The sequence below is a fragment of the Mesoplodon bidens genome, assembly GCF_964165515.1.
Source record: "Mesoplodon bidens genome assembly, chromosome: 9".
NCBI lineage: Eukaryota > Metazoa > Chordata > Mammalia > Artiodactyla > Ziphiidae > Mesoplodon > Mesoplodon bidens.
The window spans coordinates 42,736,716-42,762,911 of NC_138166.1; positions in this window are offsets into that span (position 1 = coordinate 42,736,716).

Genomic DNA, 26,196 nt, shown 5'->3' on the forward strand with positions numbered 1-26,196 from the left:
CTGTAATGGAAACAAGGTGGATGCCCATGAATAGAGTAATGATTGAATAGATTATGGTACATCCTTGCAATGAATATCATATATCTACACTTAGAAAGTGTAGATTGGATTCCTTCAGTTAACTTTGGAAGATTTTTAAATAAGAAGAGCAAGAAAACAAAAATAAGAGGGTATAATAATCCCAATTTTAGGAAATGAACACCCCAAATTTCCCAAATCCCTACGTGGGTATCTATGTCTTTGTATATTATTCTTTTGGCATGGAGAAGGTTATGGGGATCACACAACAGGGTGCTAACACTGAGAGGTGATCCCCTGTAGTGATGAGCATGGACTTCGGCGTCAAATTTTCTACATTTAAATCCTGACTATGCAATGTACTTAGCTGTGTGACTTTGGAGAAGACAACTACATTTTTTTATGCCTCAATTTCCTCTTCTGTAAAAGGAAGACAATGCTAGAATCTACCTCATTGTGTTGTTGTATTAAATGAGTTCATATTCATATCACTTAAGATCATACCGGTCATACAGTGAGTGCTGTCAGCTTGTGGGTTATATAAGCTTGGGTAAGGTAGAGGAGGGAAAAGGAGAAGAGTGAAAGAAAGGAAAAAAATTACCACAGAAAGGAAAGAAATCAGAGTTCTCTTTTGAAATAATTTGTTTCTCTGGGTGCCCAAGTTGGTTCCCTAACCGCATATTTCACCAGACTGCTCTATTCAAGTGTCTGACAGACCCTCTTATTCCCAGCACTACTTTCAAATCCTTGTCCTCTGGATTGCTGGAGGCTGAGGCATGAGGGACAGGGTTACCTGCATAATGGACTGGAGCTTGTCTCTCAGAGCACAGATAAGTGACTCTTTAACCCAAGTTCACTAGATAATTACCTGATGTTTCTGTCCACTTTGGCTGTGCAGTTTGTTTTTCCCTTAAACATCATTAATACTGCCCTTGTTCTTTTCTTTGGTCCTGGGCAGGGGATTCGTGGGGAGGAGGAAGGGAATAGAAGTTACTTCAATCTGATGTTTCCATTTCTTTCTTCATAGAGCCCATGCTGAAGACTGACCATTGTCATTTTTTAGGTGACAATTTTCTATGCATCTGTAACTGTTGAGGGCAGAATCACTGAAACCTTTGTTTTCAAATTCTTTTTAAGGATGTTTGTATAACAAACAGCCTGAGAAGACAGAGATAGTGTCTCCTTCTCCAGGAAAGGAAAAATTTGTTTCCTGACCTGTATAACAAAGATTATGTCTTCCTCTGGGGCCAAGTGTGGGTTTGCTTCTAGCTCATTGTAAAAGATTAGGGGTTTCCTAAATTCAATGACAGAAACCCACTGTGTATGCAGCATAGACCTGGGCCCCGACACATTACCGTCGAGACCCTTGGGGACAGGAGAACTAATGTGAATGTGAAGCTCATGCTGCTTGCTATGCTAAGACTAATAAAGTTCTTTGTTTCTGACCCAGGAGTCTCATGTCTTCTGCCAGCATCTATGACACTGTATCAGGCTAACGCATTAACTTGAAAGTAAAGTAAAATCTTAGACCTTTCACAGTTCTTGCCACCATTCACTGTAAAACATTTTTGTACTTTGACATGAGATAATGTAGGCAAAGTGTTCATGTAGCCAAACTATAAGGAACAACTTCAAGATTGTAACGAGGTAGAGAAAAGTACATTTACCAGTTTACTCAGGAAAAGTGCAGTCTATATTTTGAAGAAAAAACTTGAATTTGAAAACATTTGAATTTTTGGAAAGTTGTGAGGGACAGTGACACCCCCAGGGTGTGCTTAATTTTCAGGAAGTAAAGTATTACCTCAGCCTAAACTCTGAAGTGCCACACCTAACTGCAAGGGAGACTGAAAGATGTGATTTTTGGATAGGTAGGATGTACTCACATAAATTTCTATTACTATGTAAGAATTGGAGAACGAGCTTTGTAGTACAGCTGGCAATCAAACTGGCTACTTATTTTGTCAATTTGCCTCTGGTTTAGGTTCATTAAGGAAGTGGTCCCAGAATTAGAGTGGCTATGGTTGTAGTCAGGATGAGAGTCAGGGAGAAGAGGAATGTATTAGGTGATAGGTGACTTAACTGAGAAGGATGAGAGGTATGGCTAAGTTTTGATAAAAGATAACATCAGGAGAGTGGAAAAGAGAAAACTTGTGAAAGGACTGAAGGTCATGATTTTTTTATTATTTTATGATGAAAACAATGTGGATCTATTAAGTGACTGAGCAGTGGAATAGTTTAAGTAAGTGCTTCCCGATGTTCTTCATATCCTAGAGAATAATATCAGTAACACGACATTCTAGGATAAATGAAGGAGGCGGAATGTGGCTGGTGGCAACTGGCCCAAGCATTCCCACTGTATCCCAGCTGTCCACCCTGACAGCATCAACATGTGTAGCTTTTACACTGTGTCACTGGGCTTTATCACACTGCTTGAGAAGCTGTGTGCCCAAAAGCCTGTGTAGAGATATATCCTTAGTCAAAGCTATAAAGACAGAAGACAGAAGAAATAACAGATTGTACATAAAACAACTAGGGTTCTTGCCTCCCTGAATGGAAAAAGCACACACTTAGGTCAAGTTCCTTTAGAGAATTTACTCACTTCTGAGTCTGGCCCTGGCCTGGCAAGCTTAAAAATATCATTTGTCAATGAATCAGGAACAAATTTGCCTCAGGGGGCAGACTTGCACAGAACAGACTAATAGAGATTGATGAATAAAAACCAGAAAGCCAATCCATTAATTTACATTGAGAACTGAATGTGTTGAGAGGATCCAAAAACGTTTGCTGATCAATATATTTTCTCCCTGTGGCCAGTCTTCTCACAAGGGCAAATTATGATCAGAAGGTTACTCAGTGAGCCTTGAATAGGACCAAGAACAGTGGGTTGTGTGGTCTTCAGGCCTGAATTGCCAATTGGTGGATGGGTTGAGATCCTCTGTGCTTTAGGGCCACTAGACCCCAAGTCTGGAGACATACTCCAATCTTCAGATGCTGAATCCTCTTAAGAGAGGCCTTGACAATACTCCTTTGTTCCTCTTTCTCTCTCTCTCCTTTCAAAGAGATTAACATGTAAACCTATTTGGATATAGATATTCTTACAATTCCAGTCCATTTCTGCTTTCCTGAGAGCATGTACCCTGTCTGAAAAAAAACCTATGGGGCTAAAGCAATAAAACTGCTTTGCCACCATAGGGTAATAAGCTACTTTTTAAAGAGAAGTTTGTTTGTTCCAATGAAATGAAAGAATGCACATTTTCATGTAAGAGCTAGTCAAAATGAACCTAAAGGAATGAACACTGACACAGCACAAGGCTCTCCAAGGTATGGGGAAATCGATTCCAAAAGTAAGAGATCTGTATATGGTGACATTTCTTTCCAAGTTATCCATTCGTGTGCCATGTCTTTTGGTTCTTTTATAATGAAGTTCACTGGAGGTAGTCTTTCTTTCATGTGTATTTCATATTGAGTGTAATCCTACTTATAAACATTTCTTTATCTCTTGTGACTCTCTTTAAAGAGGGTTGCACTGCGAAAAGCAGTTAGAAACTCCTCATGAGTAAGGATCTGCCTGCACAATCATTTAAGTTGTTGTATGGAGCTTAAATCCTCAAATGTATCTCTCTGGTATATCACTTCTGTAGTATTTTCAAGAAACATGCTGCCTTACCAGAAATATTTACTTTGACTAGAGAACTATCTGTTCATTTAAGAATAAACGATCTTGAACTAAATTTTATATTGAAATGTACGGTTTGTTTTTTCTGAGAATTATATTTTTATTTTATTTTACAATTCATAAGTGAAGCAACCACCTTCTTCTTCTTTTTTTTTTTTTTTTTGCGGTACGCAGGCCTCTCACTGTTGTGGCCTCTCCCGTTGCGGAGCACAGGCTCCGGACGCGCAGGCTCAGCGGCCATGGTTCACGGGCCCAGCTGCTCCGCGGCAGGTGGGATCTTCCCGGACCGGGGCACAAACCCATGTCCCCTGCGTCGTCAGGCAGACTGTCAACCACTGTGCCACCAGGGAAGCCCGCACCCACCTTCTTGATTGTGTTATTCGTGAATGTTTCTACACTTCTAAAACCCAAGGTATGCTTGCATTTTCAGAAATACTGAACTTCAGCATTACGATTGTGCTGTTTAATATATAAACAAGTTTGCTTATTATATTTACCTAAAATCTAGCAACTTAGGTTTTCTACACAGCACCATATAAACCAGTTGAAAGTGAAAATTTCAATCAAAATAGTATTTTGACATTATTTTTCACATGAGTGTTAAGTACTGAAAATTATATGCATTCATATTTGTGCTATAAAAGAACTTGAGTTCCTCAAGGAAACCCAGAATTTCCTAATAATCTGTCAGCAAAATATCTCCACAAGTGAATTTACTTATTGAGTTCTAAAATCCTAAATCGTCTGGACAGTTCTCCAAGTGTTGTGTGTGATGTCCCTCCAAATTTAATTTCTTCTTTATTTCTTGACATCTAAGATCCTTAATGATTCTAAGAAGCATGAAAACACTGCCCATGGAAAGTCCATTTGAGGCAAAATGGTATCATTTTAGCTCTCTCTTTGAAATTATGTTTGGAGTTGTCTGAATATTTGTGAATTTACATTTTGGGGGGTAGAAAATGTACATAGCTCTCTATGTTCTCAAGAGGAGTTGTGACTCCAAAGTGTCAGACATGAAAATCCAGGCAAATCAGACTTTAAGGAGTTTCTTTCTGCTTTCCTCAACAATACATAAAATCCAGTTAAAGTAAATATCAGTTGCAGCCTTTAGTGGCAAAGAGGGAGCAGAGATGAAGGAAATGGGAGGAGATAGGGAACTTGTTACTCAGCAGCTAATCTCAATCTTGCCTGATATTGGAACGGATTTCAGGTGTTGAATATATGTATGTGGGTGCTTGAGTTCTTTTAGGACTAACTCATGAGGGTTTTGCCTGGACGCTCAGGCCTCTTTAGTGGCGAATGCTGACCACAATGAGAACTTCCCTATTTTCATGGTCTAGGACAGAGTGAGAACTTGTGATCCTGAAAGTGAGAAAACACTGAATGCTCATGTGGTCCATAGGTTGACCAATAATATACCATAAAAAGCGGATCCAGCCCATGTTTTTAGAAGACCATGGACTTTGGATGGTGACAACCTTGGTTCAAATAACTGGACATGCAGACTTAATATCTTTTAGTCTGAATTCTCTTATATGTTTAGCAGGGAAAATAATATCCACCTGGAAGACTTGTAGTGCGAATTAACATGATGTATTGTAAGCAACTAACACACGTTCAAGTACCTAAAATTGAGACTACCTTTTTCCTTAATCCTTACATGTTAAATGTTTAGCATTTAAGGAATAAGGTCATTGTAAAAGCAATAAACAAAAGGCTGCTACTTATCTCTTAAAACTGAATTAATGTGAGTAATTGAGAAATTTAGAAAGGAGCAATATTCATGGGAAGTCTGCAATGACCACAGTGCCATAATGTAGTATTAAAATTAATCAATTTCCATTTGTCTTTGGTGATACCACTTGATCAGACACCACATATTATCTCTGAAAAGTGTCTCCTGCTGCTGTTGCACTGCCTGCTGGTTTTATTGCTTGCCCAGGAGAGATAATATTTCCTTTAGAAATGTGAATGAATTGGTTGGAAAAATGATTTGCTCGTAGCTGATTCTATAGGACAAGCTTACCTGAAAATCAAATGTTTTTGAATTGCTGGAGTCTAGCGAGAGAAAAAAAATTGTAATGTACCCATCACCTTAAAAAGGAAACATTTGTCTTACTAAGGAACTTGCCAAATAATAATTATTAGAAACTTCCAAAAGGTGCATTGTGTTTAATGCTTCTTTTAGCAATTAAAGCATCTGCTCACTTATATGAGAATTCATTTATCCACTCACATTTAAACTATATCTATTGAGTGTCTCTGGGATGTGAGTCACTACTATGTCTTCTTAGTTTTTTATGGTAATAATTGGAAAAACCTAAAGTGGAATATTGACAGTCCTAGCAAACCAATACAAATGGCAAAACAAATGATATGAAAAAATCCTTTACGTTGTTTACTGGGTGTTAGCAGCCCTGAGTTTCACTGCTAACTCTCCCACTTAACTTGCTCTGGGACCTGCAAGTCACATAGATTTGATTAAAAGCAATTTACTCACCTATAAATTATTAAGACTATGTTTTCCATTTATTTCATCTGCTGGCTCTAAGGATCAAATGGTATTATGCTTTGAAAACTCATTGTAGACCATCAAGAACCATATGAAGATGAGAGATATTGACTTGGTAAATGTGGCTACTCTATGCTCAAGTCAGTAATTTTATGGAATAACAGTTTTCAGAAAAGCCAAGGGCCTTCAGTTGGCTAATAAACAATAATTTTTATCTTACAATTGAAATAAAAATGATACCCCAATTAATGATTTCTTTAATTTCAATTTTCCTGGTCATGGACTGTTTATATTTGGTTAGTGACAATATAGCCTCAGGAATGAGACCATTTTACTCAAACGGAGTTCTCTTGTTCACATCAGCCATCCCCATCTTCAAGCAAGATGCAACCTAAAAATTACAGGCAGAGCAGAGCTTATTTTATTTAAAAAAAAAAGAAATAAAAAAACTATTAAAGGAACCCCATTACAAAAAAAAGCCAACTTTAGTTTGGACTGCACTTCCTGGGCAAATATGAAACACAAATGACAGAAGCTGATTGTGTTTCATATTTGTGGTGCAAGAAGTTTTATGAAGTTCAAGGAGGAGAGGGAGAACTGAAGAGATTGCTGAAAGTGTTTGGTTAGTTGATTGTACTGATAAAGGACAGAGAGTACTGAGCAAACTAAAATGATACCTCAGTTGTAGATAAGGGAAAGTGACTCAGGGCAAAATGAACATGATTTCAATGCTGAACCCCAGTCAGAATGGGTAACCTGATCATTTTCTTTGTATGCATTTTTCTCTTAACCTTATATTTTCTCTTTTATTCCCCCTCTGGCACCTCTGGTCTTTATTTGAGAACTCTGCAGCTGATCTTCATGACTTCATTTTCCAATTCACATGCAACTATCACAGATTGAAAGACTAGTATTTAAACTAGCTCACAGGGAAGAACATTTTTACTTTATAATTCAAATACAATCGGCTGTTGTTAATGAAATATAGTCACTGAAAGAGAGATTTCATTCCTACAAGCAAGTAAGGTGGACCCAGAAATTAACTTTTTACAAACTGGGTAAGCAAAACTATCTTGTTGCTATTAAAGAGTGTGTTTTTTTAAACTAAACATTACTGTCCTGAGAGATTAAGTGGTGTATTAGTGATTTGCAATTTACTTAATAAGGTCTATTAAATAGATAAAATCAGGGAATCAAGAAATCATTGAAGGCAGGAAGGTAGAAGTCTAATAGAAAATAAATGTATTATTACAGGTGTCAACAGGATAATTCTCAAAAGGATAAAGTTGACTGAGAAAAGCAAATTATAAAATGATACGTATAGGGCTTCCCTGGTGGCGCAGTGGTTGAGAGTCTGCCTGCCGATGCAGGGGACACGGGTTCGAGCCCTGGTCTGGGAGGATCCCACATGCCACGGAGCGACTGGGCCCGTGAGCCACAGCTGCTGAGCCTGCGCGTCCGGAGCCTGTGCGTCCAGAGCCTGTGCTCCGCAACAAGAGAGGCCGCGACAGTGAGAGGCCCGCGCATCGCGATGAAGAGTGGCCCCCACTTGCCACAACTAGAGAAAGCCCTCGCACGGAAACGAAGACCCAACACAGTCAAAAATAAATAAATAAATTTATAAAAAAAAAAAAAAAAATGATACGTATAATGTGATTATATTTATGAAAGTATGTAAAACTACACAAAATATTTTAAAATACCACATGAACATCTGTGGTAAAAGTATAATAATATTCATGGAAATGATAACAAATGTTAGGGTAGTTATTACTTCCAGGGAGAAAGGATTGAGAGTCAATGGGGCTTTAGTTGTACCTAAACTTTTTTATACATGAATATTAATATTTATTGAGAATATTATTAAGATCAGAGGTAAGAGTGACCCCTAACAATAAACTTTACAGTCTTAGAAAATTTGTGCATTTTAATAAGTTTTTAATTATGGTTAAAAAAATCACCAAGAAGCATGTAAAATCAAGTATTAAACATCTTCCATAAAAAGCTATGGAGTAGTTCATACACAAAAGTGCGATAAAATGTTTGTGAAAAATACAGTACAATATCTTCATATTAGTGTTATAATGTAAGTTCTCCTATAACAAAGCTGGATGCTTTTCCCCAAACTTATTTTATATTATAAGCTTTTGGTGATATTTAATTGACCTGGCCATCATAATTTCTGCCCTTGCCCGCATTCTTATTCTACGAGGAAGATATGAGAAATCTGTCACACAAATTAAACATCAACTTACATTGTCACCAAATAGAAAAAGAATTTACCCTCTCAGTAAGCAACTTATCCTGTGGCAATAAGACAATATGCTATGTTTATTAGTCTAGACATCCTAGGAAAAGATATTTCCAACCAAGCACCAGATATTTTGACTTTCCAAAGGTAGAACTTTCTTGTGACTCCATTTTTAGAAATAAATAGGTATAAAAAGAAAATTTGCTTCTGGAAAACACCACAACATTGATTTTTAACCCAGTTAAGGGAAATAATGACAGAGAAGAGACTTTTCACATTTCTGATACATTCTGAATGTGATAATTTAAGCAACTAAATCGATATCGACACTTACCTGCAGATACTTAACTTTTGTCTAAAATACTTTTCCATCACTACAGTGCATTCTTATTTCTTTAAAAAAATCTGAAGCAAATATGGTAACTTATTTTCATATGTTTCATAAATCTAGATGGTAGGCTCACGGGTGTCTTTTTCATTATTTTATGAATGTTTGGGATATTCAAAAATTAAATATAGAGTCTCTGTAATTTGTGGGTATTGTGGTGCAGTTTGCAATATATATCCGTTAGTATATAGGTTTGTCTGTTTGCAAAAAAGGCAAAAGAAATATACCCAAATAGTCTCTTCTGTACTTTTGGGCATGCTATTTGCAAATCGTATGCATTGCTATGAAGTGAAGTGACACAATATTGCAGAAATGGTAAGAACATGAGACTTGGAATTTGACAGACCTAGTATTTGTTTCTCTCTTTTTTTTAAAACTTTTTATTTTATTTCAGAGTATAGCTGATTAACAATGTTGTGATATTTTCAGGTGTATGGCAAAGAGATTTAGTTATACATATACATGTATCTATTCTTTCTCAAATTCTTTTCCCATTTAGGTTGTTACATAATATTGAGCAGAGTTCCCTGTGCTATGCAGTAGTTCCTTGTTAGTTATCCATTTTAAGTATAGCAGTGTGTACATGTCAATCCCAAACTCCCTAACTATCCCTTCCCCCAGCCCTCCCCTCTGGTAACCATAAATTCTTTCTCTAAGTCTGTGAGTCTGTTTTGAAAGTAAGTTCACTTGTATCATTTCTTTTTAGATTCTGCTTCTTTCTATGACAGACCTAGTATTGAGTTTCAACTCCAATATTTAATAGCTTGGGAAAATAGTTTTCACTTCAAGCCTCAGTAAAATGGAAATAAAGTGACCTACCACATGGGGAAGTTGTAAGAACTAAACATGGTCACATAGGTCATATGTTCAGCAAAGTGTTACAGAGTAAATGGTAACTTGGAGCCATCAATGAGTCTATCAATGCCATTATGGAATTTCTTACTTGCTTTTATACATTTTTGGAAGGATACTCAGTTTTTAAAATAAGTTATTGGTGTGTTTTTTTTTTTTTTGGTAAACTTTCAATATGGGAAATTGATGATAGTTGGTCAGTCTCGAGCCCTTTACAAAAGATGGTTCCTGACCTGCTTGTTTCTGTGATGACACTTCTTGCTTCATATCTACTTCTGCATGGTCAAAATAATTGTTTCCAGATTTTTCAGAGAAGATGCAGCATTATCCAGAGTGTGTAGAAGAATGACATTATAAAAAGAGTTTCTCAATAATTTTTATCAGCTATTATGTAGTGTTTCCATTAAAGTGTCTCTGAGGATGGTTAGAATTTTGTAAATATAAATCTAGATAACTGTAGCCTTCAAGCTTGAGGAAATGATTAACATCTTTATTTTAGAATGATTCTAAAGAAGTTAAGTGATTTGATCAACATCACAAAATGAGTTACAGGTGGACCTAGCTTTAGATCTTAGGTCTCTTGGCTCTTGCTTTGTTTTTTAAAAAAATTAATTTTACTGTTAAAAAATAAGTATTTATAAAAGTGGAATTGTATATGAAAAAAGTGAATTGTGGACCACTATAACACCCTTTATGAGAAATGTGTACTTTAAGGAAATAACAGGATGATGAGGTGATAGCATTGACTCCAGGCTTTTGTGTTATTTTGTAGTTAGACTGAAGAAATGGGATATGGAGAAATTAATATTGGTGGGAACATAAAAAAACCAAAAGAATAGTGATATTATAGAACATATTTTCTCTATGGTTTCATTTTATTCTTTTTTTTTTTTTTTTTTTTTTTTTTCTTTTTGCGGTATGTGGGCCTCTCACTGCTGTGGCCTCTCCCGTTGCGGAGCACAGGCTCTGGACGCGCAGGCCCAGCGGCCATGGCTCACGGGCCCAGCCGCTCCGCGGCATGTGGGATCCTCCCAGACCGGGGCACGAACCCGTATCCCCTGCATCGGCAGGCGGACTCTCAACCACTGCGCCACCAGGGAGGCCCTCATTTTATTCTTAATGATGGGTCCTTATGAAGATTTTCCCCAAACATACTGTTCTTTAGGAAATCATTTAATATATTTATAACATATTTCATGTATCACATAAATGTTACATGTAAATATATAATATGGTACTGCAATAAAAATATATTACACAATTATATTTGCATATTACACATATTAATATGTATTTTAAATGGTCAAAAATTGCATTTGTTCAATTACGTCTTTTGTTATTGGCAGAAGAGTTTGAAACAGTAGGTGAATAAGTAAGAAGAAGTAAGAAGCAAAGTGTATTGCTCATTTGGATGAATCAGATTATTTGTTTTCTGAAACTAAAATTGACTCAAAACAGAGCTCACCTAATAAAATGTAATGCTCATTTATAATTTAGAAAAAACTTCAACTACTAAATTAATATGTAATATTTGTAGTTTAAATACCATTTTTTGACTGTGTATGAATCCAGAATATACTCGTTTCAGGTTAGATAAAAGATGTAAACCCACATTCAATTCAACGGAGAGAAGAATGTAATTATAAAGAAAAAATAGAATTTTAGGACATTACTTCGCTCTATAAACAAGAGCTAGAGGAGGAGAAAGACTGAGTTTGGCACTGTAGAGGCATTGAATTTTGAGTTTATCCTGGTATGTTTAGATTGTCAACTGACTGATTTGATTAGTTAGATTACATAGTAGCTTATTAAAATGGCCAGAACTTTTTTTAAAATAAATTTATTTGTTTATGGCTGCGTTGGGTCTTTGTTGCTGCACATGGGTTTTCTCTAGTTGCGGTGAGTGGGGGCTACACTTAGTTGCGGTGCGCAGGCTTCTCGTCACGGTGGCTTTTCTTGTTGCAGAGCACGGGCTCTAGGCTCACAGGCTCAGTAGTTGTAGCTCGCCGGCTCTAGATCTCAGGCTCAGTAGTTGTGGTGCACGGGCTTACTTGCTCTGCAGCATGTGGGATCTTCCCAGACCAGGGCTCGAACCTGTGTCGCCTGCATTGGCACACAGATTCTTAACCACTACACCACCAGGGAAGTCCAAAGTGGCCAGGACTTTGAATTAGGCTTTGCACTTTCTTGTTTCAGAAGTGAACTCTTTTTAAGCCAGTATCCAAGTTTAAACCACAGAAGAAAATATCATGGGCCTCTACAGGACTGATTGCCTAGCATTCCTGCAACTCCCCACCTCCCTCTACACCTCCCCATCCAAGGTGTGCTCTTCAGAGCTGCTGTATTCTAACTTGTTCCCTGGCAAAGATAATTGGTTCTGGGTTAGACATCTGACATAAGCTGTCTTCCTGCAGAAGGTAGCCCCATGCTTATCCAGAGACTGAAGCTGTGATTTGTATTTCATTGCACTGGGCTTCAGTAACTTGTACTCAAAAGAATTCTCATGAATATAGCTTAAATAGTATTATGCTTGTAACCAAACACTTTCTCTTTTTTATCCATTCATGTATTGCAGATGAAGAGATAAGTGAGTTCATCAAAATCTTACTCATAGTGTTGTCCTAGAAGAATAGAACAATAGGCCATCGGAAAGTATTTTATTGTCAGGAATGACATCTGTTTGTGGGAATGGCAGTAGGAATCTTGGTCAGGTTGGCTCAGACACATGCTTGTGAAGCCAACCACCATACTGTGGTCCCCAAACTTTCAAAACTTATTTGCTGGTGTATGCTAATCTCCATGTTAAATAGAATAAGCAAAAGAGTTGGAATTCTACTGCTGTCACTCTGTTGACCTGGAAATAAGGTGTGATGTGACAAATTTAGTATAAACTATTTCCCACAGGATTGACTCAGAGGAACAGATGGCTTTGAGAAAGAACTGTCATCCAACCAGTATATTCGCAGTTTAGAAAATTGGCAAAGAGCTGTTAAACAAAGAGGTACATTCTGTTAACAAAGGCCTCTTTCTGTCTTTCAGACACTTAAAGTTGATGCATGTATGTCTGATATTTCTAGTAAATACCTGTTCTTTGTTTTTCTGAGTATAACTGAAATTTTTTTCATGGGAACGTTTGCTCAACTTGTTTCCTTGAGAGTAAGATCATTCTTCTCATTTTAATTCTAGAAATGGAGAGAAACAATGTAAATGTTAGGTGAACAGGAGCTTTGCTTGATTCAGGAACTGATGTTTTCATTTGGGCAATACTCACTGTGCTACAGTAGTTGTAGTCTCATTATAAAATGGACCACAGATGTGGTGAGGTCTAGTGATATGCATATACCAAGATAGAACACACACGACCTAAGATTTTTCCTTTGTGATACTTTTCCTCAGAACTTCATCCTCTTTAGACTTTGATTTCTGCTTCTGTTAGATGGGGAACAAAGTCATTCTCCCTTAAAAGACAGTTTTCTGGATTAGCAAATCTGTTGGTAAAATGTTTCTTCCATCTTTGGGATAAAGTGTTGATAATGACAAAATACTATTAATCCTTGGTTAGGGTGAGTTCATTAATTCCCTTATGTATATATGCACAAAGAAAAATATGTCTATGGATGCTCCTTTTTGCTCAGAAAAAGGGTTTTCTTACTGCTAACAATTTGTTTGCAGTATAATTTAGGTGCGGTATCTGGGGAAGAAATGTTTTGTGTCTATGGTACCTAAAGCATCTGCCAAACATATGATCATTGCCACTAAGACTTTAGAAATAAAACACCAAACTGAAAACAGCAATAGTAATCTAATAGTAATAGTAATAATTTAATAGTAATACAGTTCAAAACATGTCAGTGTATTCCTAGGGAAATGGACAGAATGAAGTAAATAGGGGCAGCTCTTCCCTTTTGCTCTCTCATTTGAATTTTCCTTCTAATGGCTTTAACCTTGACATTCTTTTGAAGAGACATTTTGATGAGACTTTATAGAGTGGCAGAGATGGACTGAGGCTCTGGGTCAGACAGACCCGTGAACATTAGATGAGTCAGTTAGCCTCCTTGCCTCTGTTTCCAAACCTGTGAAATGTTGATTAAAATACCTACCTTGCAGTGGTTTTATAAAGACAAAATGATCATAATGTTTGTGAAGCATTAACACAGTGATGGGATATAGAAAGTGCTAAGGAAAAGGTAGCTCTGATGACTATGATGGAAATAATAGTCAATGTGATGACAGAAGAAAATATTCTCATTATTTTTCTGAAGAAATGAGGAAGCCAGCTTAGAATACTCCCACACCTACTTGTTTGCAAAAAGAAATTTAACCTCTCGGTCTTAATTTTTACTTATCCATCTGATGTGAGGAACTTATTTTACATCGTAAGACTTTCTATGGGGTTCAGTGCATGTAGTCCTGAGATTCAATGTGTAAAAAAATCCTCGATCACATGAATTTCACATGAATAACTCTTAATTGCAAATAACAGAATTTGCAGGATATGAGAGCTATGACTGACAGAAAGGGCATCTGCTTTTTAGTTTTTTCAGATCTTGCCTCCCATTCCTGAAGCCAAGGGGGTCAAACACTCCCTCTCCACTGCCTGGCCCCTGGCTTAGCTAAATGGATGCTCCAATCTGGGACCTCAATCAGGAGCAAGAGACATAAGGAAGAGATTCTTTAGTTTTTAGTTGCACCATATGAGGTGTCCAGTGGCAGAAATGTCCATCAGGGACAGGATTGAGCAGTGACAGCATCCATGGTGCAGGACAAGATGACCAACAAAGGAGGCAGCAGCTGAATCTCCTTACTCTGTCCATGGCTTTTACCTGCAGTATCTGGTTCCTGCCAAATTTCTGGGCCTGGTTCTCCAATCTCCATACAGATACTGAGAGCTACGTAATATACTCGATATATTATATATATATTATATATTATATACTGACAGGGTCAGTTTCTCTTATTTGCATGCAACATATTTTTATTTATTTTATTTTATTTTTGCGTGCAACATATTTTTAAATAAACTCAATATAATTCATACATTTAAATAAGTGGTATTTTTTTAAGACAGTGTATTTAAGAAATACTTTTCAATTAGCTTTTTGAGTCCCATGAGGACATCTGCTCTATTACTTTGTGGTCAGAACTGGCTCTGAATTATTTTGGCCAAATTCAATTTGAAAAAAAGCTAACTAAGGACACTGAATAGAAAGAACATACCACTGGCTCAGATAGGAGTTCCAAATAAGGAATTTTGAAACTGTTTTGGTACTGGCTTCCATGTTGAAGTAAGTATAGGGCTTTTACTGGTGCCTAGTTTTGAAGGTGACATTTGGTTTGGATGTTTTAATTCGCACACACACGCACACACACACACACACAAACATACATGCACACACACACACACACACACACACTGTGTTTTCCTTCCAAACCAAGAAAAGCATAAAATATTCCTTGATTGGACTCTTATATGAAATTTCTTGTTCATACCGTAAGTGATAGAATCAAACATAATGTGATAGAATCAAACATAATGTGTTTCCTGAAAAATAGACAGAATGTTTTGGGAAAAAGCAAGGGTTGTGTTCATATCGAGTTTATATCCATTTACTTTGGTTACTACAGTTTTTTTTTTTTTTGTCTTAATGAGAACTTAAGATTATTTTTAAACTTTTCAGTGTCTGGCCCATCTTGAACATTCAAGTTGTAAGTTCTCTTTTCAAAACCATCATGTAGGGCCTCCCTGGTGGCGCAGTGGTTGAGAGTCCGCCTGCCGATGCAGGGGATACGGGTTCGTGCCCCGGTCTGGGAGGATCCCATATGCCGCGGAGCGGCTGGGCCCGTGAGCCGTGGCCGCTGAGCCTGCGCGTCCGGAGCCTGTGCTCCGCAACGGGAGAGGCCACAACAGTGAGAGGCCCGCATACCGCAAAAAGAAAAAAAAAAAAAAAAAAAAACCATCATGTAGCCACTTTAACTTATAACAATAATAAAAACGTGTACTTGTAATGACCAAATAGTTTCTTTTGAAAAGTATAAACTGTCATTACTGTGTGAAGATATATTTCCAATTTATAACTTCATATATTACTTCATAAAAAGTAATATATATACTTTCTCTCTTACCAAGTTGTCCTTACCACAGAAATTTTCCAGATTGTTGAGGTTGTCTTGAACTGGAATATATGAGACTACTACAGAGATGGAGCCTGTGTTTATTTCATTACACTCATGCTTTGTTCTATATATCTAATCTTGGTAGATGGAATTATTGACTCTGGTTCTTCTGTTCTTTCTACATCTACACACTTTGCCATGGAAATTTAATGTTTTCCGTCCCCACTTCAAGGTGGCCAGTGTACTTTCAGCCTATGGGATGTTAGCAGATAGGGACTTCACATGTGCTTGCTTGCTCTCTTGAACTTGTGCCACCACCAAGAGAAGAGCTTGCCTGGCTATCCTGCTATCCCAAGAAGAAGATGATAGGTACATGAAGCAGAGCTCCCATAGCTGACCTGAAAATTCAGGAGTGATAAATACATGTTTATTGTTTCATTTCACTGGTCTTTTGAGGCTGGTGGCTACACAGAATCATGTGGCAATAGCTAACAATTTCCCGTGGGTTTGAGCAGCTTGCAAGAAAGGGTTAAATTAAAAGCTAATGAAATTGGAAAAGTAATCTCTAAAGAGCTTTTAGTTTTGAAATCTATGAATTCTATGACTAAGTTAAAGTTTATCTTATATATCTGATGTTCCAGGTAGTTATAATACTGAACATATGGATAGATCATTGATTTTTTATTCTATATATCCCAGGATAAAATGAAAATATGGAAATAACTAGAATATGGGTGATAGAATTGCATGTGGTACAATAATCTAAGAAATTATTTACTTGAATATTCACACTTTTCAAAAATTATGCTAAGTTACCAGGAAGTGCAGGGACATAGAGAAATCCAAAGTGACCATTACATTATTACTTTCAATGCAGAAAACAATTCAGAAGGTTATCTAATGTCCTCAATTTATGCTTCAAGATAAAATAAAAATTCTAATTTTAAGCTTATTTATTATTTTTTGTTGTTTGTTGCTATTAGATCAATTTATTAATCTAATATTCAACTTCTTTAATATTTTCTATTTTTAGAGAAAGCAGCTTATAAGATTCTTTAAGTAAGGGATCAGCTCTTACAAAATGGCCTGTAAAAAACCCATTTTGATTGCATTCACATTTTCCCCTTTTACAGTGAGTAAAAACAGCTTTAAACATATTTACTATTTAACCTATACCTCTGTTATTAAATCTTAGTCATATTTACTTAGTAAATAAGCTAATTATTCTTTGGTTATTATAACTTCATTAAAAAGTAGAACTAAGCAGACTTGCTAGAATGTAGGCTCAATGAGGGCAGAGGTTTTGTTCACTGATCTATTATTACCCCACACACCTAGAACACTATGGACACAAAGTAGGTGCTCAATGAATATTTGTTGAAAAAATATAATGGGTCTTTCTTGGACTCACAGACAGTTTTGTTTCTGAATTCATCCTTTGGAGGGCATTATAAAGTGGTGCTCTGCACTACCTGATGTTTATTGGGACAAAACACTAGGTTTTACTGATTAGATGACTAAGAATAGCTGAGCAAAAGCCTATTTTCTGCCAGGTTTCTGGGTGCTGCATGGATGACAATGTACTGGAGAGTCACTGTCATCTTTTCTCTGAACTTCTAATCCTTTACAGCTCAACAGGTGGGTCCCTTTTCGTGAATGGGGATATCAACTATTCAGTAGGTTGGTGACACGCTATCACCTAATGTGCTCATTTCCTTTTCCATTGACCTCTTCAAAATCATAGATAATTTGCTAGAGAGAAGCTTAACTCTTTCCCCAGTGTCTGACTCTATTTCAGAAGAAAAGTGAGTCACTTTGTGGGGGGAATGTGATGGTTGGCACTGCCTACCATGGTCCATTGAAGGTTCTTTGTACTCTCATCTGGTCTCTATTCTAACTGCCTCCACATTATGCATTTTCATCTGCCTACTTAAATCTTGCACAGACGGCAAAGCCTAGTTCAAGTCCCATTTATACTCTGAAGGCTTCCCTGGCTAGTTTAGCTCTCATTAAAATTAATAACAACAGTAATCGTAGTAAATATTGATTATTTATTATGTACTAGACACTATGCTAAGTACTTTAAGTAAAAAGACTCACATAATCTTTACAACTCATGAAACTGAGTCTTCAGCAGTTAACCTGCCAGAAGTCCTACAGAACTATTGGTTGGAGATTGGCATGGGAACCTAGTATGTCTACACGGGGCTATATGGTAATAACTGGTCACCTTTTCCTTTAGCCCAGTGCTGTCCAATACAACTTTCTATGATGATGGAAATGTTCTATATCTGTGCCAATACAGTGGTCACTAGCCACATGTACCTTTTGTATACTAAAAACATGACAAGTATGACCAAGGGACTGAATTTTAAATTTTATTTATTTTAATTAATTTAAATTTAAATAGTTACAGTGACTAGTGTCTGTGACTACTGTTTTAGACAAGCACAGCTCTAAATACTTTTTATTACTGTCTTTTATATAGAGTGCATACTTTTTCTGGATATTGTGCTAGAGTTGAGGATACAAAGATAAAATCAATGCCCCTTTTTCTCCCCAAATAGATTGTAAGTTTTTTTCTTTTTTTTTCTTTAGACATTCTTCCTTTAGACATATGTTTTAAGTATGTAATGGAGCTTTTGTGAAAGTGCAGTGGAGGGATCTCCTCTATCATAGAGATTAGAACTGCTTGTTGAGTCAGGATCTTCATAAAAGAGAGATCAGGTGAGTTTTGGGCACACTGGAGTCTGAGAACAGCTTGGACACAGTGACTAGGTCAGTGCTGAGAAGGACTGTATCCACCAAGATTTGCTGACTCAGTTATTAAGTATTGGAGACTCCTGCCCAAACTGGAAAAATTGGCAGCTTTGTGCGCATGGCAGGATTAGTAGAAGGAAAAAAATGTCAGATAAATATGCTATATATCTTCCAAATGTCTATAATTATATTGTTATTTATTTATCTGTTTACTCATTCAACGAATATTGTTGGGCACTTACAATGTACTAGGCATTCTTTTAGTTGCTGGGGATAGGATACTCCAGTGACCAGAGCGCCTGGGCTCATGGAGCTTACATCGTGTTGTGAGGCAGGGTGTAGGGATGGTTGTTCAGAGAATGAACAAATAAGCAAGTAAATATATAGTTTGTCTGATGATAATTGCTGTAGAAGAAAATATTGAATAGTAAAGGGATAAGAAGTACTGGGGATGGATGGGGGTTTGGGCAGGTTGGTTCTATATTATATAGGGTAGCCGGACAAGGCCTATTGTTAACAAGGTCCTGAAGAAGGTGAGGGAGTGTGCTATGCAGATGTGGGGCACAGAACAGGAGAGTTCTAGGCAAGGGAGGGACAAAAGCAAAAGTCTTGAGATGGGAGTGTAGTCAATATGTTGGGGCACCAGAAGGAGCCCAATGTGGAGTGGGATGCGTGAAGTGGGCTGAGGCAGGAAGGGCAATGGAAGCCAAGTAAGAGAAATTGGAGAGGCCTTAAGGGGCCATATTTTGTAAGGACTTTTGTATTTACCCTGAGTGGATTTGAACAGAGAAGTGGCATGATCTAAGAATGGGTTGAGCATCAGTGAAATATCTATTCAAAATGAACGAATATAGTTTTCTAAATTAGAATTCATCAACTACTTATGTTCTCTGTAGACATTATCTTGTACACTTATTTGAGTGTTTAATTTTTGTCTTAGGGAAATGTGAATAGCTATGGCAGTGGTTGATGGGTGAAGTATCAAAGGGGCAGAAAGCTTGTGCTATGGATAAGAAAGAGGGAAAACTAAATTGAAGGCCTCAGAAGAGGATGTTCTCCAGGGGATTGCTCTCTACATGGCACAGGGACTCCCCTTCTAAGTGCCATTCCCTTGGACACAGAGTTCTTTCTCTTAAGTAGTTTGTTTAGATTTAACCAATATTTATTTAATATTCAATATTTTCCAGGCCTTGTTCTAAGGGTTTCACAAATATTAACTAATGAATCCTTTTGATAACCATTTGAAGTAGGTTCTATTATTCCAATTTTACAGATGGGAAGCTGAGGCACCACTTTTTGGTGGGTGGGCTTGACGAAGTATGTGGGACAATAGTCAATAGAGGTAAAACTGTTTCTTGAATGGGGGGCTGAACAAGATGGTCTTTATGGTTCTACAATGTCATATTTTCTGTGGTAAGAAATATGGCAGAATTATATGATATATTTTCTGGGTGAACTGAGAGCCAAATGATTGGATAAAACAGTGCAGCTAGTATATAAAACATGCTTGAAATCCTGACTGGAAAAATTATTTTGAGCCAGAACTGAAACTCTTGTTCTCCTAAAGACCCGTTGTTATTACTACTAATGATTATCTTTTGACCAATGAGTTATGTGACAATTCAACTGTTTTGCCAACTCATTACTTGGTCCTGCTTGCACACCTGTCAAAATTCATGCTCCAAACATAGGATAATTATAAGATTCAAGTGCTGCTCTCTGTCCAAACTCTTTAAGGCACTAAACTAAGAGCTTTGAAAATGCCACCACCTTCTGTGAAGAAAATGTTTCCTAATTGGGGTCTGACTTTTTTGAACAGAATAATTTAAAAAGAGAAGCCACAAAAAGGAAATAATAAAGGTCATGACTAAGGGTCATAATAAAAATCTCTTAAGAAAATAAGATCTTTGAATATATATAGTACTGAATTTTGTGCCTCAAACAACAAAGGCCTTGGTGAATTCATGCTCTGGGGACATACAGGAAACTGGTCTAACATAAAGAAGAAAACTGAAATGCACTACTTTATTGAATTCCTGTGTGTGTGTGTATGTGTGAGGAAGGCTACAGTAGATCTCAGTGGACCAGGATGAGAGGAAAGGACTTCAATAACTTAAGTTTTATTGATAAAATTAAATTTATGATGTAATGACTATTTCCTGTTTCTGGCCTGTGGTTGGCAGCTACTGAAATGGTGATATTTAACATTGTCTGTTTTTTGTTTTTTTTTACTCTTTTTACTTCTTTTTTCAGTATGTTTCCTTTCTGTAGTTAAAATGACCATGGCCTTGTTGCTGAAAGTGGGTGATGTATTGAGATCTTTAGTGGAGGCTGCTAATTGTCCCCTGATATCTAATTCTCCTCTTTTTCCTTTCATCAATTAAATTTTCCAAGTTTTAGCTGATCATATGTTTGCCCTGCTGGCATCTACTCTTCTGGCCTACTTTGATGTGACCTTGATGTGACTTTGATGTGTAGCTTGATATGACCATGTGACTGTTCGATGTTTTTTAGAGGAAGTGATGTGTGCTACTTTGAGGTCATGCCCTTAAGAGGAAACTGCTTTCCCTCTACTACCCTCCCTTCCTTTCTTCAGATGGAAATCTAAATGTGGGAGTGGCAAGCCTGCTTCAGCTTCAAACATGTGAGAAGGACAACACAGTAGATATATCAGCCAGAGTTCAGGCTGGGAAACAGAAACCACTACAGGTATCCAAGCAGAGAAGGACTTAGCACTGTGAATTAAGTGCTTACAAAATAATCAGAAGGGTTGGAGGAGTGGAAGTCAGAGAACCACCACAGGACAATTGGTTTTAAGTTCACATCATTGTCCCGAGAGGCAGAGGTCTGGCAGCTGCTGTTGTTGCTGTCCCCTCTGCCATCACCTTGGCTGCCCATGCTACTAAGGAGTAGTGTTTAGAATATGACTTCTGCAGATACTCACATCTCTTGGAAACTGTTTGCGAGCAACCACCGTATCCACTGTTGTAAGATAACCTCTTGTCCGACTTCCACTTTCCAAATCTCTCATGAGTGCATCTCATTGGCACAAGTAACATTACCTCTGGAACCCTAGCTGCTATGGAGTCTGGAAAGTGTGGTCACCTGCCTTCTGGCCATTGTGATAAGGAGGTGAGAATGTACTTCAGATGTCAAAACCAAATCTAAAGCACCAAGAGTCAACAGCAACAAAACAGAAGGAGTCTTGGACCCAGAACCTGTGGAGTACCCAGCCAATCCTGGAGCATACACCAGGAGTTTAAATGAGAGAGAAATAAACTGTTGCCTTTTTTAGTCCATCATTATTTTGGGTTTTCTGTCACTTGCAACTTAATCTAACCTTAACTAATTCAAAGTTTCTCAATAGAAATGGAATGCTGCAAATAACGTGGTGTTGGATTAGTGTAAATTGCCAGGTAACAAGAACTCATTGCAGTTTGGAAAGCTGGTGATCTCAATTATGTCATCAAAAACATTTGGGAACACCATCCCCAAAGGTCTCTTGGAAGGCAGTCCAGCTGCCTGCTTTTCTCAAAGCCTTAGGGAAAATAAGAATTCAAACTTTTGTTGTTATTATTGTTGCTTTCCACAGGTTTTAGAAGTGAGAACTTTACTTAGGATGGAATTGGCTAGGGGCAAGCTGAGATAGAGGCAATATTGCTCTGATAAGCTCAACCATCTCTGCCTCTAACTGGGATGCAAACTGAGAGTTTAAGGCCTTGCAGGTTAAACAGCCGACTACTTCTCTCACCCAAAACATGGCAGCAACTTTAGCAGGATATAAAGCAATTTCCAAGCCAACTATGACAGCAAAGCCAGTTTTGATAATTGCAAAGGACCAGTGATGGCTCTGTACTTATAATTTTCCCCTTTTCCTAATGGGAACTTCTATTTCTACTTCACCATTGGATGCAGTGAAGGGGAAAATAATTTGTATTTTATTTTGTAGCTTCTCAGACCGTGACTTATCATATCCAGACTTAATGTATCGTATCACCCAGACACGCTGGACTTTGAGCTGGATGCTGGAATTGGATGGGACTTTGGCACTGGGTTCCTTCAGGAGAGACAGAGTTTGTTCCACATGTAAGAGGAAAGAATCTATAGGTGGCTAAAGAGGCAGAGTGTGTCAGAGCCTGCTGGTTGCCCCGTAGTATCTCTTCCTTCTTCCATGGTGCCACACCTCTAGTTTTTGGCTCAGCACAGCCCAACATTGAGTGCATTTCCCAGTTTAACTTGATGTTTTATGGCTTTCTAACTAAGTCTAGTCAATAGTACTTAAGCAGAAATGTAATGAAACTCCTTAATGACAATGCGTACATGCCCTTTGCCTCTTCTCCATCCCTTCCTCTAGCTTGTTCCCTACATGTTGATAATTACCGTCTTGGACCATGAGAACTCATTTTTTTCCTCATTGATTACCTTCTTAGAAAATTGTTTTCTAAAGAATCTGAGAATTGAAAAAACAGCATGTATTCAATGATTAGCTTATTGATAACATCGTACAAGATAAACTTTTGCCAAACTCAGAGAGATAGGCACAATTTAGGATTTTCTTTTGAATTCAGAATAGGAGAAACATTTCTTCACGTTGTTCTTCTGTTAGCTTTCATTTTGGTTGATACAAGAATCTTAGTTTTATGTATTATGGAAATGATCATAAATTTTCACTCAGACACACAACTAGTATTCCATACCTGCTTTGTAAGACATGACTTTTATTCCCTTAGAAGGAAGCAAAATAAATATAGAGGAAGGATTTACTTATAATACAAAATACCTCATTCAAATTTTCAATTAAGAAAGAAAGAATTGAACGTAACTATCTCAACCCCAGCTTATATTCTTTGTTTTTCTCTGGTTTCTCTTTTGCCTTAAGCAAAGAAAAGGATTAATTCTGCAGTAGTAATTCAAATAGAATTACTTGCTAAAAATCCTCTGCCAAGATCAGTGAAAGGGGATTAATTTTAAGCTGCCCTAATCAGAATATTTTGAAGTAAAAGCAAATCAAGAAACAACTATTAACACTATAGGCATATCCATTTTGATATCATTTGTAATATCTATTTTCTCTTAAAATTACTTATAAACAATTATCTTTTACCTTTTTTGGCAAAAAGGTTTTGAATGGCAAAATACACCACTGAAGATACTAAGTTCCTCAATTTGTATGATAGTATTCTATATCACTATATGGAATATATCCTTTTTGGGTAAAACCAATATATGATTATTTCTCAATTCCTCTCATATTTCCATATTTTTTCATTTTGGGGAAAGACCAGGTCTCTGCCTAATGGTTATGATTTTCTTCCTTTCATTTCAGTGCTGACAAAAGTAGCCTAAATCCTCTTTGCAGATTTTGAAGTGCCACTGTGGGCATTTAAACCTTATTTTGGGGGATTAAGTATATTCTATCCAAAGAGGAAACCAGAATAGATGGAAAATAAAGACCCTTGGAACAGGGAATCAGCACAGAGATATCTTCAGCATATTTCTGGATTTCCAGAATTTCCAAAGCAAACTCAAAATATCAGGATAATATGATAAAGAAACTACTGTTTCTTCTCTTATTCTTTAGGGATTATATCTTGATAGCACTGGTTTTGATTTAACATCTCTTTTCCAAATTCATTGCCTCTCATACCACAATTGACCCAGGACTGGCATTTTTTTTTATTGTTTACACTGAAGCTGAAATAGTTCTCATGAATCTATGCCTCTCCATGGAATCAGATAACTTATTAGGCTCTATGTATGTTTTGGGTTGCAGGGGCAAGAAAGTAGAGCTGTTCTGAAGACTTATGGTATATTTAGGAAGACAAATGTCTAGTGTTGGGAGAAATGAATACAGAATTCGGAGTCTGGAAGGTCAGAAGCAGTCATCAAGTTCAACACTGCAAATATAAGGTGAGGTCTTAGTCTCTGGCAGATGCTGCATGCTTTTTACCCTGCTTTATATTATTTCTGGGTGTACCCTAAAAGGACTTTAGAGACTGCAGGCAAATCCTCTTTGGCTAAGACTAGAGTAGAATATGCATCGACACAGGTTTCTTCAGGGTAAGCCCTGGCAGCTGATAAAACCAAAAGGGGAAAGGAGAATATTTGGGGTGGAGCAATTTATCCTTAGAATTCCTATCTCTTCACAAATAGCATATACTAAGTGATTTACCTCATTAATCCCAGAATGAATAATATTCTTTCATACTTTTAGAATTTCCATTTCCCTGTTATGCATTTTAATCATTTTCTATTCATAAGCATAAACATATGAGGCAGAGAGTATGAAAGAAAAATTGTTTCTACTGTATGGACATGATATATCTTTCTTAGACTCTGGCTTTTCACCACCAGCTGAACATTTCTTAAGATAATGATGGAAATGGTATTCTTTCTCTTAGAGCACCTAGTGTCATGCATTTACTTTGTTTTATAGCTATTTATAAACTGTTGACCAGAAGGCAAAATTTTTTTGAAAAAACAGACTCCTGTTCCTTACTTTGGTAGTAGTTAAAGTGGAATAAATACTTTGGGGGAAGTTTTTATATTAAAATAAAATACTGTAGCTTGTCATAATGATCTCAAGTACCTCAAGATTAACCAGTTAGATTTTAAAAATACAATTGAAATTTGATGCACATCTAAATAAAAAAAGTAGTGTTATACCTCACTCAAACTTCTGCTCTTATAGATTAAAAAGAAAATTATGAACTTCAAGGTAATTTAGTTTCAAAACTTGTGATTTACTTGTATCACCTGAGTAATAACAACAAAAAAACTGAACTAGGTGCTGTGCCTTCACATTTTTGAAAAAAGTAAGCATACCCACGTATAATACCAGCACCCCAATAAATAGATTTCCAATTAGGACTCTTCCTGTCCACTATATTAAAGATGTAGGATTTTAAACACTCGTTCTTCCCTCTAAGGGAGAAACCACTAGGTAAATGTTGCCACAGCTATTAAAATGCAACTATCTAGCAGAGTCACTGGTCAGTTGGCATTTACCAAGATCTCACTGTGCTTGGAATCCAAAAAAAACCCTCATGATCTTTTCCTTAAATCAATTCAGGAGCAGGATATAAAGCAAAATCTTAAAATATTTCTAATGCAATAAATACTTTCCAGATGTTTTTAAAACTGAACTATTGATTTCATATTAAACCAAACAGCAGAAGGGGTGAAGTTAATCAAGGAAGGTGAGGAAGCTGAGTTTTGGACCAGGTTTAGAAAAATAGAAATATTTTCCATTTATGAACTCTATTTTTGTTTATAGATGAAAGATCTTACTTGAAAGATCTTCTTAAAAATGTGATTTGAGAAGGTAATTTTGTACATACTAGCATTTCCTTATCTGTTCTACATTTTATTAAATATAAGAAGCTCTGTTTTGTCGTTCCCTTTAAACTCTGAGCTACTTGAAAACAGGGATAATGCCTGGAGACCCAGCATCCGGCACAATGCCAAGTAGAAACTGAAAGCTCCACAAATATTTATGAGATTGATTGTTGAGTCAATTCAGTTGTACCATTACGGTACAAGATAAACTGCTTATGTGTGTGTGTGTGTGTGTGTGTGTGTGTGTTGGGGGCACCTTTACAACAAGTGGGTACTCCTTGATGTAG